Genomic DNA, 14,256 nt, shown 5'->3' on the forward strand with positions numbered 1-14,256 from the left:
GGATTGTGTCCCGTGTCCTCTCCTTCGGTTGCTGGGGTAGCTCTGACTGTCAGCACACAATACAGTAGGCTTGGGCGTTGATTGAAACGTTCTACATTTGTGGAATGTTAAAACAGGTTGGAGTTTGATTGTGAAGATGGTTGCTATGGAAACTAATTAGCTGTTTGTGCCAATCTATGCAAATGTCAAATTGTGGTTAAGAACAAAATCAAAGCAATTAGTGTCATTTTTTTTCTGCAAGTTCAGGGTTGAAAAAAAAAAATCAGTGGAAGCTTTAGTTCGTCATAAGCTATTCTTTACCAAATTAGAACATGTAAATCAGGAGAGCTCTAATAACATGCATAAATCACGGAGAAATCATTCTACAGACTTAGGCTATGTGTCCACGGGAGAATGTATCTGCGGATTTTTCTGCATCAATATCCGCAGCTTTCCAGCAAAATCCGCACCTTTTCATAGGTGCGGATTTGCCGCGGAATTGACGCGGATTTGATGCGGATTTTGGTGCGGATTTTTTTTTTTCTCAATTTTAAAGCCAAAATCCGGAAGAAAATCCGCAACAATAATTGACATGTTGCAGATTTTTCCGGACGAAAATCCGCACGATTTCCGCTGCGGAAAAATCCCCAGCGTGGACACAGCATTTCCCAAATGCCATAGAAATGGCTGGGGAGTAGCTGTGCTGCAGATTTTCGGGAAATCCGCGGCTTTTCCGCGAGAAATCCGCAGCAAAATCCGCGCATTTTCCGCAGCGTGGGCACATAGCCTAAGGGTTCATGCACACGTGCCAGGTCTATGCAGTGTGTGCAGCAGTCCAAGGGGCCAGAATACTGAGCTGTAGAGTCAGCCTGCTCTTCTGTACTTGCTCGTTAGCTCTGTATGGTACAATAGAAGCCTCATGTAACTATGGCAGTCATCGGCTATCTCAGTCCGCACCCATGACCACTGAGGAAGGATTCTCCGGTCGTGATGGTTTACCATATCCCCCCAACTTAACCTAATAAATAACACACCGACTGCATGCGACTTTGGTTAAACAAATTGGCCACAGCAGCCTTTATTACCTATTATTAACATTCTAACACCAGGGGGCGCTGTCCAACGGGCGACCCCAAACAAATAATAATAGGTAACACATAAATAATACACTGTACAAGTACCCTATGTAGGCCCGGTCCAGAAACCCTTTCCTACACCAAATCCCTGGCCGCAGCACTCCGACCCAGAGATGAGGTATTAATCACCCCACGGATTAATACCCTCCAAACTTTGCAGAACCCCGTGTCTGCAATTTACCGGAACCCGGAGACACCATACCAAGACAGTGCCTCTCGGTCCAGCCACCAATCCCTTACAACCGCCTCTGGACCAGACCTACCCCCGCCACAGGACAGGACACGTGACACCTTACGTGGCCTGGACCCGCCACAAACCCAAGGCTTGCTCCACACCCTCACGCAAACCCAAGGCCCATAGATCTGAACCAATCTCTTTAAGGTGAACCCCATCACCCCTCCTAAACTGCCACTTCGGCGACTCCAGGTCTACATGCCGTACCACAACACCGCCGTTTCTTCTCACAAAACGAGCAATCACCCTGTTCACTTGAGCCCGGGCGCGATTCAGCTTCTCAGCCGATCCACTTGACCGACGCCACCGATCTGTCCAGGCCCAGCTGCCGACCATTCGGGCGAGCGTCGGCCCAACGAGCCCCCCAGAACACGAAAGAGTGCCCTAGAATCCATATCAGGCAACTTCCTACAATAAAGGAAACAATTTTAATAAACAAAATATCACCACTCCCCAATACACGCAAAGGAACAATCAACCAATGGCAAACCAACTGACTCAATCACATCCCTCAACGAGACAACAACTGTGGGTGCACATAACCCTTAAAACGAGAGGACTCCCAACGACCAATCCGTCTCACCATGTCATCTCCCAGGCCCCAACGCGAAGCCTTCATAGCTGCCCCGATCCTGAAGGAATGGGACCCAAAATCCTCCGGGCACTCCCCCGCCAAGCGCAAACAACTTCGCAACACTGCCACAAACTGGTAACGAGACAACCACCTACCATCCTCGTGCCGTAACAGCGGGCCCGGAAGACCGCCCCGCAAACTGCAAAACTTGCTCACCACCTGCACCGGGCACAACTCCTCCCCCGGCACCGCATACAGCACAACCAACCTGCCTCGACCAATCTGGTCCGTTTTTGACCGCTGAAGCCGACACTCCACTCTCCGTCCCACTACTGCCACGTCCTAAGACAGCAAACCACCCCCTTTTACCCTGGACGGGCTTACCAATTCCCCGATTCTAAAAGCCCCAAAAAAGGCTAACACAAAAGCAGTTCCAAAAAGCACCCTCTCATACCCTGAAACACAGATTACCCTCAAACCATCCACCAACCGCTGTAACAACTCAAATGAAATGGGTCGCCTAGTGTCCCGTTCCTTCACCCCTTTTCAAAAACCTTTCAGGGCCTGCCGCACCCGAAAATCCCGCGACACGTCTCGCTCGCCCCTGACCTTCAACCAAAAGGCAACAGCCGCCACCCTAAGGGCTACCGCCGATACCGATCTCCCGGCCCTAAAATCCTCACTCACCAACGCCAGTAGTGCCAATAAATAATCCGCTCGCCCATTACCAAACATCTCACCTAACACTACCTGCCACTCAACCCACACTTTAGCATAACGGCACCAAGTCACCTCAGTCACCGAATTCCGAATCAAACCCATAATCACTGCCTCACCAGGCTCCACAAGTCCTCTGGACACACCGCTCCGATCTTGTCCGCCCCCGGCATCAACTCCCGAAACCTGCGAAACTGAAAACGAGATAAAGCATCAGCCACCCCGTTGTCAACCCCCGGTACATGTTTTGCCACCACGTGAATGTTCCACAGTAAGCATTTGAGCACCAAATGCCGCAGATACGCCACCACAGGCCCAGACTTTGCTGACAAGCTGTTAATTGCATGCACGACCGCCTGATTGTCGCAATGAAAACACACTTTCTGTCCAGAAAATTGTGACCCCCACAACTCCACCGCCACCACGATTGGGAACAACTCCAGCAGAGCCAGATTTTAACCAGGCCACCCTGCCGCCATTCCTCAGGCCACCTCCCGACACACCAGTGCCCTTGAAAAATTGCACCGAAACCCGCCGACCCGGCCGCATCCGTATACAGTTCCAGCGCACCGTTGGGCACCACCTTCTTCAACCACAAAGCTCGGCCATTAAAACGCCGCAAGAAGACATCCCAAACCACCAAATCTTCCTTGATCTCCCGCATGACCCGCACAAAGTGCCCTGGGGAACGTACACCTGCTGTAGCAGTAGCCAACCTCCTGGCGAACACACGCCCCATCGGCATAATCCTGCACGCAAAAATTCAGCTTCCCAAGCAACGACTGCACCACCTTAAGCCGCACTTTCTTTGCCGCCAGCATTGCTGCTACTGCGCTCCGCGAATCCGCAATTTTTTCTTCCGGCAACCTACACTCCATCGCCAAAGAGTCAATTTCAATCCCCAGGAACCGCATAACCGGCGCCGGCCCCTCAGTTTTTTCCCGGGCCAAAGGTATCCCAAAACGATCCGCCACCTTCTGCAAGGTAAACAACAAACCAGCGCAAACCATGGAACCCGCCGGCCCAACACAAAGAAAGTCATCCAAGTAATGGATAATAGAGGACAAGCCGGACACGTCCCGCACCACCCACTCGACAAAGGAACTAAACGCCTCAAAATACGAACAAGACATTGAACAACCCATAGGCAAACAACGATCAACATAAAACTTCCCACCCCACCAGCAACCCAGAAGGTGCTGGCTCTCCGGGTGCACCGGCAACAAACGAAACGCCGATTCCATATCCGCCTTTGCCATCAACGTACCACGCCCCGCCGCCCGCACCAAGTCTAGCGCCTTGTCAAACGAGACGTAATACACTGCCGACAATGCCGTCATTCACAGACGACCCTTCCGGAAATGAAAGATGGTGAATGAGCCGAAATTTGTTCGGCTCCTTCTTCGGCACCACCCCCAATGGAGATACCACCAGATTACTGCACGGCGGGCTCACAAATGGGCCCCCCATCCTGCCCAGCTCAACCTCTTTCCCCCAATTTCTCACCCACCACCTCAGGGTGGTCCCTCGCCGACCGCAAATTACGACACACCGGAGGCAGTGCCTCAACCGCTGACGGAATCTGAAAACCATACAAAAAACCACCACGCAAAAGTGACGCCGCTGCCCCGTCCGGATACCTATTTAAAAACGTCGCCGTCGCCTCTATTTTCACTGGCGTCCTCCCTTTTACCAGATCCGTCCCCGGCCTTGCCCCTCCCTTTTTTAAAACACTTGGACAAACTATGTCCCCCCCCGCAGCCGCAGCACTCATGCTTAAACCTACACGCTGCACCAAATTTGCACTGGCCTTCATTAAATTGCCAGCACAATCCCTTTTTCTGTGTACCCGAGGGCCCGGTTCCCGTTCCCCCGACACCGCCACGAAAGGGCTGACTCGGGGCCGCCATTAGACGCATCCACAAGGAAATATCCTTGTGGTCCCACCGCATATTGGGCCGCAACGCCTTCCTCTGCCTAAACTGCTCGTCATACCGCAGCCACGCCAAACCCCCGTACGTGCGATACGCCTCCCCAATAGCATCCATATAGTCGAAAAGGGCCGAGCAGTGCTCCGACTCCTTTTCCCCTATCATGCTAGCCAAAATTGCAAATGCCTGCAACCAATTAGAAAAGGAACGAGGAATGAGCCTATAACGGCACTTTTCTTCCTCCTCCTTTTCTTTCTTGGAATCGCTCGGCCTGACCTTGTCCAGGTTAAATTTTTCCAGGGGTAGCAGGGAAAATATCTCCACATACACCCCTTTCCAAATTTTGTCCCTCACTTCTTTTTTGAGGTGCGCCCCCAGCGGCCCCTCAAAGCACACATACACCTCGCTCTTAGCCCTGTCATCCAGCCGCACCACCTCATCCTCCTTTTCCTTCTCTACCACTTTCTCACCTACAGACTCAACTACTCCGCTAACTGCCGCTGCCCCCACCGGCGCCGCCTCGCTGCCGACCGCCGCCGCGCTATCCGCCGCCGACCCCGTCCAGGCCGCCGCAGCCGCCGGTGCTCGCGCTAATCCCTGCAGCAGCCCCAACAACTGACTAAGCAAAGCTGACCCCTCCGGCGCTGCTGTGCCCGCAGCCGCCTCCCCAACACCAGCGCCCCGCGCCGCAATCAATGCCGAATCCACGGCCAGCTCACCCGACCGTGACGTAGAGATGGAAAACGGTTCCGCGACGTCAGCCGCCAGCTGCTCCTCTGATTCGTCACTCGACCGGATGGCTCCCTCTTCTTCCTCACTGTAGTCGTCCCCTACCGGTCCCGCTCCAGAGGACGCAGCCGATGCGTCCCCTCCACCACGGCCACCCTCCTGGGCCGCCGCGTGGGCACTGGTGGTCGACTTCCGTCGCTTGCTGTGCGGCGACAGCCCACGAGACCGTCCTGTCCCCTGGGCCGCCGCTGACTGAGGCCTCTTCCTGGAGGAGCCACTCCCCGGACTCAGGGGGCTCCCCACAGTCGTTCCTCGCCCTCCAGGGCCTCCGACCGGAACCTCCCGCTGGGTCCTCCCCCGCCCGGGGGAGACTGCGGCCGCCGGGCGCAGTGCAGCTGATCTGAGGGACCTGGCAGTCACCACCGGGCTCCCGCCGTCCCCCCTACTCTCCCCAGCCTCGCAGGTATCCGGGTGGCACCTGCCCACACCGGTCCCCCTGCTGGCTGCCTGCGCCCGGCTCCCCCACGGTCCTTGGGGGGTACTACCGGCCTCATTCCTCTGCCGGGCACGCTCCTGTGTGGTTGCTGCCGCCGGGACGTGCCCCACCGCCGGGGGCCTGGCGTTCAGAGCGGGCCCCAGGCTGGACACGCCCCCTCCCCGGGCCTCCGTCCCGCGCTGGGCACGCCCCCGATCCCGGGCTGCCGCCGGCCTGGAAAATTGAGCCCGAGGCCTGGGACCGGAAGTAGGCCCCAGGCCGGGCCCGCCTCCATCCAGGCCGCCGCTGGCCTCACATCGTTGCCGGGCTCGCTCCCGGCCGGGAGACGCCGCAGGGGTTCGGACTCCAGCCCGAGGCCGGAGACCGGAAGAAGGCCCCGGGCTGACCACGCCCCCTTCTCGGCCGCCCCGGCCTCACCGGAGATTCCTCCCGGCGGCCGAGGCAGACGCAGGGAGCTGCCGCTGCGCGCCCCGCCGCGGAGGGTCCCGAGGGGGGCTCTCGCTGTGCCTCCTTGCCCCCCCTGCGCCTGGGGAATATCGGATGGGGGGCCTGGAACGCCGCCCGCGTCTAGGGGGGGAGCAAGGGGCAGGTGTCGACGGGGAAGCCCAGGCAGCCCTGACGTGGGACTGCACTGCCTGAGCCCCGTGCACCGCCATCGCCGCTCTGAGGAGCCTATCGAGCTCCTGGAGGTCTGCCATGCTGGGTCCTGGGTCTGAATCCTTCGCCGTCCGGAATCACAAGGGAAGGTAAGACCCCTCCCCTATAGCTTATATACTCCCCCCCCCCTCCCCCATAGGGACCCTTTTCTACCAATCCCCTACGATGTCCCATAATCCCCTTATTTCACTTTATTAACCCCCTCACTCCCTCCCTTCCCTTTGGTCATGTCGCCCCTCCCCCCTATGGGGTCCATGGCTTTCTTTATTGGGGTGGAGGCGTGCATGCCCCACCAGCAGCTCTATTAAATCTTAAGCACAGCAGGAAGAAGGGGGGCGCTTTGAATTAATGGGATGGCAGTGTGCATGCGTGACCACACAGCTCTGTTAAATCCTGAGGACAGCAATGGAGAGAGCAGGCCTGGGACTACTGTTAGCTCATAGGGGTACACAACTATCAGGAATTTAAGTAATAATCATTCAAGGTAGAACACCTTTAAAATGTAAAGAAAAGTGTTTAAGAATTTAATTTTGCTTTTGTCGTTGGTCAGGTGGGGATAATGACAATAAGAGGACATAGGCCTGGAGGTAGTGAATATGTGTTAAAATTGTGGCGCCCCTGAGTATATCAGGGTGCCACAGGGAACTGCATCCTGTCCCCCAGGGTGCAGGGCCTACCCCTCATGGTCCAGGTTCTCAGAAATCGGTGTCACTAACATCAGCACAAATCCCAATCACACCTCACATCACAACCTGTCAGACACACCAGTGGGTTGGATAAGCGGAATAAGGTCACCCACCTAGGGGTCAGGCAGACTGATGGGAGAGAAGTTCTAGTCAGTCGAGTCAGGAGCAGAGTCGAGTGAGAGCCCTCAAAGAGTGAGGAGCTGGGAAGTTGTAGCTCCCTGGAAGCTAGTCCATTGTTGGGTCGCAGACGGTGGTCCGGGTCCAGAGGAGTCGAGGACCGGTGGCAGTGACATTGGAAGGGTGCGACGGACATAGTCTAGGAGGACTGTCGGCATCAGAAATCCAAAAGAACTGACTGGTACCGAGCACAATGGGGTACAGGACCCTAGGTAAGGAGTAGGTTCATCCGCCTGATAATTAACCTGAGAGGGATAGTCTCTTTATGAACTTCCCTAGGAGCTCAGAGATTGAAGGCGACAGCACACCGCGGGGGATAGGGCTTTCCAGTAACGTGGCCCACTAAAATCCCAAGTGCCAGCCATCAAGAGCACAGCTACACTGCAAATAAAGTGAGTGGGGTTCCAACAGCTTCACGCCAAGGGGCCACACAGAAAACTAACTTGTGCATGGAGGCGGCTTCAGATTACCCAGTGACACCGGTTGAGGCGGACAGCTGGACGGGCTCCCCCCATAGAGACTGTGATGCACAGAGTCTTTGGTTTATCCTCTTTGTAAGTGTCTGCTTTATAATCCTCATCCTGCACCACGGCTACCCACAGTGAGTACCCTGGTTCCCCTGCACCCTGTGCTCCCAAACATCACACCAAACACCCGGGGCTTTCCTACCTGCGGAGGGACTGACACCTTGCTGCTCCACACCATCTGCCCCGGTACTCCTTCCAGCAGCGGTGGTACTCCCATTACTGCAACCTGCAGGTGGCGTCAGAAACTTCTCCCCTGTAAATAATCCCCTTTCAAAGATCAAAGTGAGTGCCCAGCCTGGGTCTGGACCCCTCGAGCCACGACCATCCCGGATCCGAGCACCCCAGTCTGTGTCGGGGCGGCACAAAATGATTTAGATTTGTGTGTGTATGTGTGCACATGTGTATATATTATATATTATTTATATATATATATATATACATACACACACATAATATATATATATTTACACATATATACACATATATATGTGTGTAAATATAATATATATATATATATATATAATATGTGTGTGTATTTTATTTATATATATATATATATATATATATATATATATATATACACATGAAAATTACTGAAACAGAAAATTATGTAGATTTGACTATGCATAAGTAGAAACCTATTTCCTGTATTTTGACGCAAAGTGTACACTTTATTCTGTTCTTATTAATATCTCAATCTTCGTAGTCACATTTCAACAAACTTTGCTTAAATCAGTATTAAGATATATTCTAACTATTTCTATAATTGCCTATAAGTCATATGCTCTGTTCTCCACTTATAAGCCACTTCCACTTCCCTTTATCCTGAACGCATCATTCATGTAAAAACAGAACTAGAATTCAAGAGATTGCCAGCTCACTGAGGAATCAGATTACAGCTGCCAATTTTAGTGTATGGAGAAGGGAAGGTTAGGAGGAGGGGTAGCAGAGTAGGAGAGACAGAGGCAGATACATGGGCTGCAGTTTTTTAGTAAGTGTTGTACCTCACCCCAGTTCTGAGTATCTTTAAATGAATGATGCCCGAGATGTGGTTGTGTGCCATGTATGGGACACAAAATAGCAGCGAGTGTCTATGCACTAGTTCAGGAACAAATGAAAATTAAAGCACCACTCCAGCGTTTTATGTTTTATTTTACTGCTGGAGTACTGCAGTGCTTTTAATCTAAGGTTCCTGACCCTAGTCTTATACTCACCAGTCTTCAGTAGGTTGTGACCTGCCAGATTATCCAGCGGTTGCTGTGATCCAGAAGTCACAACTCAATGTAAGTCTAGGAGAACCTCGTGCTGGCTCTGATAGAGATGCAATGGGAGCTTGTGACTGTTACCCATGACTTCTGGACAATCAGAAGTTGCAGGCGCAAGATGGTGCCATAGCACCGGAGCAGTGTCGGTAAAAGCTGAAGGCTCTGCAGGGTGAGTATAAGAGTAGAGGCAGGTACCTTAGCTTAAAAACAAAACAAAAAAAAACAACAAAATGCTGTAGTTATTTTATAATAGAGCCTTAATAGGGAAAAGTAGTGAAAACTGCAGGATACAAGTCCTATAATTGTTATTATTACCTCCGAAGAACACACACAACAGCTAATTACGCACAATTTTACTCAATCCAAAAATGTGAATAATTTTGTAAATATCTCACATTATTTACTCTGTACTGAATTAGAGTTTACCTTGTACATCCAGAGCTGTATCCATAATTGTGCAGACTTCAGAGCTGAAGTCTCCCAGTCTTCAGTTGTGGTCCATTTGGCTTAGGCTAGGTTCACATTTCCGTCAATTTGTATCAGTCCCAATCCGCGGCTCTGGTAAACAATGGAATCCGTTTGGCGAATTCCGTTGTTCCCATATACTTGTATGAGCGGCGGATTGTGACTGACGACGCTGCGTTGCATCCTCCGCCCGACTGAACAGTCGTGGAATGACTGACCGTCGGGCAGCAGGAACGCAGCATGTAGCGTTTTTTTGAGCAGCTGAATCCTTTTGATTCTGCTGTGCATGCTCTCTCTCGGCGGCTGAGCGATCAGCTGATCACCCGGTGGCCGGCTAATGTGAACGATCAGCTGATCGCTCTCTCTCTCACGTTTTACAACAGAATCCGACAATAAATTCCAATTCATGTCACCCGTTGTACAACGCATCAGTCACAAGCGTCAAGCAACGCATGTGACTGATGCAAAACAACTGAAATGTGAACCTAGCCTTATTGTACTTTTTTCTTGGGATTTGCAGAATTATAATCTTCTCCAAATAATAAATCCCATATAGAACTAATTGTTTTCTTGAATGTTAGCTGGTGAGCTAAGCTTTAGGATATGTCTGATGTCAAGTTTGTAAACTGTTTTCAATAGCAACTGTACCGCCCCGCGGCTGTGGCCGCCGAGCCGCTCGGATCCGTGCTCGTACTGCGGGCGGTGGCTCGAGCCTCATACGGACCCGAGGGTCACGTCGCTCTGCCAGGGGGGTTGACGCTACGCGTGGGGGAATGTAGGTGTTTGGTTTTGGGGTGATTGTTCGTGACACCACCCACGGGTTGTGGTGATGGTGGACACCACCGCTGCGGTGAAGGTACGGGGACTCCCGGGAGCGGTGTAGTGGCGCAGCTAGGTGTTGACCCCTCCATGGGTAAGGGGATGTTGGTCCCGGGGCTCGGTTGTGCGAGGGCTGGGGTGCCGGGCACAGGGTTGCGGTGCGCCGTGGCGCAGTGCGGTGCCGGATGGCACTGGTGTACTCATGATTAAACCACACAGAGTCACTGCTAAACCAAACAGAGGGATGGACGGGGCCCGCAGCCGGCTGTAGCTTCCTAGTCGGGTTGGCAATGTCCGCCTTTCTCCTGTACCTGTGTTTGTAGTGTGACCACTGTGCCTGGGCACTGGTGGTCCGCTCCCCGGCGTGTATGTGTCGTAGGAGCCCCTTTTGCCCGCAGGCGCTGGCCCTTGGATCTCTGGCCTCTGGCGGTGGCTACTATCCGGACGGGTTGGGCTGTTGCCTTCAATCGGGACTTTGGTGGGAATGAACCCCTGAGGTTCAGACCGCAATCAGTTAATTCGACTATGGTGGTGGCGTATAGCCTAGTTCGGGGTCTGAGTACCCTGCCTGGTGCTCCGGTATCCTGTTGGCTCCCCGATTCAGTTCCGGCAGGCCGCTACCCTGTACCGGTCCCTCACAGTTCCACCGGTCATATTCCCGGTCTCCTGCAGGCGGCCACTGCCGTCTGCCTGCCTGACTGTTTGGGGGGGTCCTAGGTTCCAACCCTGGGCCCGCGCAGAACCGTACTCCACTACTCTCCACTCTGCTGTACTGAACTGAACTGAACTCTCCGTGCACTGCACTGTGTTACTGCCTCAGGCCAGCAGACTCCTCGGGGGCGTGTCTTTCTGCCTGACTCCGCCCACCTGGTGTGCCTGTCTGACTCTGAGGGAAGCAATCAGGTCTTTGTGGTTGACTGGTGGTACCTTTCTAGTGTTGGGGTGTGCGGTGAGTGTAGTAACCTGTGACCCCTGGGGTCCAGGACGTCACACAATCACAGAATTATGACTGCAGCTCTGGACTATATTCATTCTGTAAATCAGGATCAGTACAATATAACTACAATAATGTATCAACCGAACAAAAAATATCATAAAATAAGAATAAGTACATGTGTAAGAGCCAAGCATCTCTTTATGTGGCACGCTAATAAGCGTATCGGAAACGTAATATCCCAAAATAGTGACAATAAAGCTACGTCTGGGGAAAACATCACCAATATCTCTCAGACCATCAAGCTGTGAGTGGAAACAGGATCAGCAGTTCCTTTATGCCACTGAAAAAATAAATACACATTTCATTTCAGCAATTGTCCCAGGGAGCAGGAAGACAAGCTGCGTACACCATTTGCCTGCTTGCTGATGTATGATAATCTTTAGAATTAAACAAGCAATCTTACATTTCAATAGAAAATGAAAATTAATAGTTTTGCTCAATTCTAGATCCAAGTTTATTAATACTCATTCAAACTTTCCAAAGATGCAGCCTATGAAAGAGCTGCCTTTCTGTAATTTGGAAATAGATAATTCGCTGACACTTTTTTACTATTTATCTCTGTGAGATATATTAAAAAAAAAATTTTTTTTTTTTATATATATGTGTGTGTGTGTGTGTGTGTGTGTGTGTGTATATATATATATGTATATATATATATATATATATATATATATATATGTGTGTGTGTGTATATATATATATATTTATATATATACTGTAACGTTGCGCCCTGCAACGTGGGGGTTTCGCTCGCTTGCAGCGGTGTGAGGTAGCTTCAGCAACACATGTACACAGTCTCTTCATAGAAATTCTGGCAGTTTATTTAAAAACACTCAGCATAAACTGCCCTCAAACATAAACAATAAGTCCATAATAGAAGTTTAGCAACTTCCCCACTCTCTGGCTCCTGCCAGCGTACAATTCTAGCCAAGGTTCCTTCCAGCACCCAGGGCCCTCTGCAGACCCCTGTCTGTCTCTCCTCCAGGAGAGATTCGGCCCTACAGCCCTGGCCTGGCCGCACTCACCTCAGACTCAATATCAGAGCCTTGTGATCAGCCTCCATGCAGGCTGATACACCCAGAGCTCCCGGCTCTGCTCTCACTTGTTTCCAGTACACACACTGGAAATCTAGAGCCAGTCTCTCTCTAGACTGCCCTAGACACACTTCATGCAGAACTCTCGGCTCTGCTCTCACTCTCTCCCAGCATACACGCTGGAAGTCTAGAGCTAGTCTCTAACTAGACTGCCCTAGACACACTCCACCCAGGTTCAGAGACAGGATTGCTTTAACCCCTGGAGCCACACCCACAGGTGGTAAGGAGTGTGTAATCAGCATCACACACCCTTCCATGGCTCTGCATGTACTGCAATCCTGTGGAATCACAGGTCCCAGCCAGCTTCACATTGCAGAGCATCCACGCTTCTGCAAAACATACCGGCCCTTTGTAATACAGCCGGTTGATACCTCACATACCCTCCCCCTCTGTTCAAACCCGTAGGGGAGAACACTTGCCAATGACCTGGGGCCGCGAGACAGGGCATTCCCGCTGCCATGCCCCACCAGTCGAGAGGGCCGTCCAAGAGCAGTAGTCCCTGAGACATCGCCCGACACTGTCACCAAACTCTGTCTTGTCAACCTAGGGTTAAAGGACGTCCCATTTCCAGACCGTTCTCTCCCTGACCCCCTCCCAGGGTCACCGTAGTAGAGAGACATGTCCCCAGTCAAACCTACAGTCTTGTCCGAACCTAGGCTTTCTCGAGTACCCCCAAGGCTACTGTCGGGAACTCTAAGCTCATAGCGGCCACTATCTACTGTACATCGTAGGTTACCACTCTGTCGGCGATTCCTTTTATCGCGCGTCTGAACTACTGGACCGACACGCCATCTTCCACTTCTTTCCCCTGAACAACGGGTGGAAGACAGCTGCTGTCCCCCACACAGTTGGAGAAGCTGCTCCTTAATTTTCCGGTTTTCTTGCCACAACCGCTCCATGTCACGTACATGGTGTACCCGATATTCAATAAGGCTTCGAATGTTTCCAAGACTCTCTACAGTCCCGACACAGACAAACGGAACCATACCAGCTTCCCTGGGTATTTTGCTCTCATTAGCAGCAGGGATTCTTAATCTCACCAATCCTGATTTATTCACCATGTCTTGCATGACTCGTCCGGTTTTTCCAATGACTCTCCCCACCAGAGCCCGGGGTACTTGGACGATATCTTTCGCCAGACTCTGCGCTTTCCTTTTATACTCTAGCTGTCTAGTGGCTTCTTCCTTTTGCAGTTGGACCTGCCACTTCATACGAACACATCTGAAGTGCATGTCCTTTAGAATAGCCACCCGCTGCCCAGTAATTTTACTGGTAGACAATATCACTAACTGTTCAGCCCCTGGGGTACAGTAGACCTCACACGCTTCCACAGCTCTCTTAAATTCGTCATGCATGTACCCGGTGGCACACGCTTCTTTTAAGTCCTCAGGTATATCTACCATGCACTTGACTACAGAAGTCTCATTCATCCCTGCCACATGCTTGTCAAGTTTAGCTTCCAAAGTCAGCTCTCTTTGGGCCTCCCCAGCTTCAACAAGTTTGGTCAGGATTGACAATCGCTGCTCCATCTGCTCCAAGGCTCCCTGGGACTTGGACTGGTACTCTGCCAAGCGACTTCGGAGCTCAGCCACTTCTTTCTCCAGCTCCCTTACTCGACTCTCAGTAGGCTGCCTAAGAAGTATCTCTTGTTGCAGATGGTCTTTGCTCATCCTCTTGAATGAGTCTTCACTTGCGGACCTCTCTGGTCTACGACACACTATTTCTGAGGCTTCTTCCAACTCAGCTTCAGAACATTTGGGTTTCTTACTCTT

At 51.9% G+C, this 14,256-nt stretch overlaps 1 protein-coding gene across 2 annotated transcripts in view; it reads left to right on the forward strand.

Annotated features, from left to right (window-relative positions):
* The window catches only part of GPM6A (glycoprotein M6A), a 456,037-nt gene that overhangs the window by 243,531 nt on the left and 198,250 nt on the right, over nucleotides 1-14,256 (forward strand). The window lies entirely within an intron of this gene.

Source organism: Anomaloglossus baeobatrachus, chromosome 1 (assembly GCF_048569485.1).
Source record: "Anomaloglossus baeobatrachus isolate aAnoBae1 chromosome 1, aAnoBae1.hap1, whole genome shotgun sequence".
Taxonomy (NCBI): domain Eukaryota; kingdom Metazoa; phylum Chordata; class Amphibia; order Anura; family Aromobatidae; genus Anomaloglossus; species Anomaloglossus baeobatrachus.